A 3869-nucleotide genomic window follows, 5' to 3' on the forward strand; every position below is an offset into this window, starting at 1 on the left:
TCGTCCTCCTGTAGTAGATTGGTGTGCTGTGGGAAGAGAGCCAATTCACCTGAAGTCATGTTCTATGAGCATCTCTCTCTCTCTCTCTCTCTGTCTCTCTCTCTCTCTCTCTCTCTCTCTCTCTCTCTGGTTTCAGTGATTGAACTCATGATCTTGCACTTGCAAGGCAGGTACAGTTCCACTGAGCTAAATCTTGGTCTCAGGCTTTACTTCTTAAGGAATATCCCACCCCAAAATGGCCATAGTAAAAAAATGATTCAAGAATGAAAAAGGACACATATTTATATGCTTCAAAATTTGATTTATTACAGACATTGGAATATCTCCACTTCAGAAAACATGAGTATTCCTGTGATGGTTGAGAGATGTCACAAGAAATTCAAACATATATTCATTTAGTAGAGAGATAATAACTTCGGGGGGAGGAGAGCTTATATCTCAAGTAGTCCTGGGTTTTGAACCTGGGTTCTTATGATGAGGTCAAATGGGCTACATCAGGAATGGCTGTTGACCAAGAATAGGAGCATGAAAGACAGAGCTCTCAGCAGCAAGAACCACTAGAGCAAGTTGGGTGGCAGCAGGTGGTCTGGCCGCAGGAAGGCCAGCAGCAGCTGGAGATGCAGCAGCTGGGCCTGCAGCAGGTGGGCTGGCAACACTGGGGACTGCAGCAGCTGGGGTGGCAGCAGCTGGAGATGCAGCAAGAAAGTTTACAGCAGGTGGTCCTGCAGCAGGTGGTCACACAGCAGCTGGGCTGACAACAGCTGGGCCTGCAGCAGCTGGGAATAGAGCAGCTGGGTCTGCAGCAAGTTGGCTGGCAGCAGCTGGAGATGCAGGAGGAAGGTCTACAGCAGGTGGTCCTGCAGCAGGTGGTTTCACAGCAGCTGGGCTGGCAGCACATAGACTAGCAGCACTGGGGCCTGCAGCAGCTGGACACACAGCAGCTGGGGCGGCAGCAGGTGGTCCTGCAGCAGGTGGTCTGGAAACAGCTGGGCTAGCAGCAGCTGGGCTGGCAGCAGCTCTCCTGGCCACAGCCCTGCTCGGAGCAGACGGAGCCACAAGAGGAGTTGACAATGGTGTCGGAGGTTGGAGGTGCTGGGTGGGTTTCCGAGGTGGAGGGTCTGTGAGGTTTGGAAGCCTCCTGCCCCAATCCCCTTTCATACCCTGCTAAGCAGCTGTTGTCATCGCAAGCTGCACTCTTCCTTGTTACTGTTTGTCTTACTAATATGACAATTACCTAGTTAGGCAGTTTATTTTCCTGGTGACATTTTCACATGGATGCAAAATATCATTTCCTTTCCTGATCATGATTTGCTTTCCACACCTCACTCTTTCTCATCAACTTTGCAATTTTCTTTCTTGCCTCTGCTTCCTCGCAGACAGCAGTCACGTGGCCTTCTGCCTCTGGTGTCTGCAATCCTTCAGTCTCAGTTTCCTCCCGTGGGTGGTACTGACTCTTACACATCCGTAATTCTTTCTGTGGATGGAGAAGAGGGAAACTGAATGTTAGCCTGATGCCTATTTTATGAAGGCTCATGTTGGCAAAGAGGGTTTGCTTGCAAAACACCGCCCCCAGCCATAAGAACAAGGCTCCGGGATATGCCAGCTCGGCCCTGGGAACTGTGGTTTGTTTCTCTGCCTTTGGACGGGATTCTCAGAAGTCTCATCAGTTCCTGGGTTCTGAAGAGGTACTCCGCTCTCTTGTTCATTGTGATTCAAGATGTTGATCAGATTTCACACACACGCGTGCACACATGCACGCACACACACACACCCACCAAAGAAAATCAGGGAGGATAATGAAGAAATATAGATAGCAGAGACGTGGATCGAAGGTCGTCAGCTTACACTTGTTCATAATGAGGACAGAATAAGAAGGGGTGAGCAGTGGTCTCCAGAGACTTGGTGGTCCCAGTCACTAAAAATCAGGAAGTAGCTGGGCCGTCACTGGGTCCCCTTTGGGTCCCGAAAAGAGGCCGTGAGAATAGTCAACATCTCTAGGAAGTGACCTTAAGTGTCTTCATCATGTGCGCTCAATGGCCAAGGCCCTTGGTGATATTTTTATCATATTAATTTACTTAGCAAACACTTGATTTACTTTTGTTCTTCTTTGGCAGATTTACAGATGTAAATGTGGAAAACGTGAAAGACTTGAACCATCACATGCTCTGGGCAGAGAGATTTTCACTGGATTTGTTGTACAAGAGGTAAAAACGGAGACATGCAAGGAAGATGATTTAATCTTTTGGGAGAAGTTTCTGTATATATAAATTTAGGAAAGTTACAATAACCCTCTCCCTCATCGACAGGGGGAGAGCAGATTCTCATCATTTCCAAATGCACAGAGCGTGGTAAGAGCTGCCAGGGCCTGGCTCCTCACCACCCCATCCTGATTTAACTGGTCCAGCACAGGGCCTGGGGCAGATGTGTGTAAATCTCCCATGGCTGTCTCAGTGGGTGAGGAGGCTGGAGACGCACCCTGAAATCTGAGGCCATCGTATGCATCAGGGTCGGTTCCAAACAGAGGTAGTGAAAGCATCGAAATGTCGGTGGTGACCCTACAACAAAGAAAACTCTCCTGAACAGGAAACGTTGTGCCCATTGCAGTCTGAAACCCTGAGTTTCTTCTTTGCTGTCTTCTGTCACTGATGCCAAAGCCAACAGACCACAGAGATGACACGTGCAAATCAGACCCGAAGCACAGAGGGACGCCCTGGGCGGCAGCCTCCAGGCCGGGGCAGACTTGCTCAGCACCCCTCTCCCCGGGTCTCCCCCGAGTCTCAAGGGGCGGAATTGTATTGCCCCAGTGATACCCACAGATCATCTGCGATCCTTCCCAAACTGTACTCCGGCCTCTACACAGGCGAATAGTGTTCCGAGCTCAATAGCTTATTATCGTTTTCCTCCTTCAACTGGATTTTCTTTGCCTTTTTAGAATGTCATAAAATAAAAGAACGGAGTTAAGGAAACTCCGGGGAAGTTCGAATGAATGGGTTCAAGGGAGAGCCGCACGCATCCTCCAGGACTGGGTCTGTGTCTGCCCGAAACCGCCACTCCACCTGGTGGATGGCACCCGAAGCAAAAGGCTTTCCCTGTCAGCTACCACGGAGGCTACTTCACAGTCACACTTCCATTTTATTTATTTGTTTGTTTGTTTGTTTGGGGTACCGGGGGTGGAACTCGGGCCCTTGCGTTTGCCAGGCGGGCGGCGGAACCACTGAGCCAAATCTCCGGCCCCACGGTCACACTTTTTTATAAAACCTGCTGTGCATTTTATCTGTAGCTAAAGTGTATCACAACGTCGAAGGAATAATATCACAATCTACAAAAAGACAGCCACCATAGCCACATTTAATAGGTAGGAAAAGTAACATGTTTTGAATTAAATTGCTGCTGCTGTACAGTGGAAATAAAACCTTATTTAAAAATTGAGGACTTTTGTGTGCTTGTACACCGTGGAGCGTGTTCAGTAATACCTCGGTCCAGTAATATTTTGCTTCCGTTCATGAACTCTGCGTCAGGTGACGCGTATGGCCAGGAGCGCGGCTGCCTTCCTCGCATCAGGGAACGGACTCAATTCGTGAACCGAGGCGTGGCTGTGTTTCTGAAGTAGAATCTTGGCTACAGCACACTAAAACGGTCTTCAAAGTGGGATGTGTAGACCCTGAACCAGTGAGCCCAGCTGTTCAAAGAAGGAGTAGAAGCAGGAACAGATGCAATTCCCACGCAACCAAGACTGGCGTGAATTCATGGACCCCGCGCTTCGGGAATCCATCTCCTCTTCATCACAGTATAGTCCCAAAGGGTGTCGACTCGCTGGGCCCCCACCACATCCGATGAGAGCCAGACCTGTGGGCCAGAAATGTGAAAAC

The 3869-nt window shown here is 49.4% G+C and overlaps 1 pseudogene; it reads right to left on the reverse strand.

Moving 5' to 3' along the window:
- Positions 1-541: 541 nt before the first annotated feature.
- Positions 542-2493, reverse strand: LOC104855989 (annotated as a pseudogene).
- Positions 2494-3869: the final 1376 nt, after the last annotated feature.

This window comes from Fukomys damarensis, unplaced genomic scaffold (genome assembly GCF_012274545.1).
Source record: "Fukomys damarensis isolate Sample0158 unplaced genomic scaffold, DMR_v1.0_HiC HiC_scaffold_13, whole genome shotgun sequence".
Classification (NCBI taxonomy): Eukaryota; Metazoa; Chordata; class Mammalia; order Rodentia; family Bathyergidae; genus Fukomys; species Fukomys damarensis.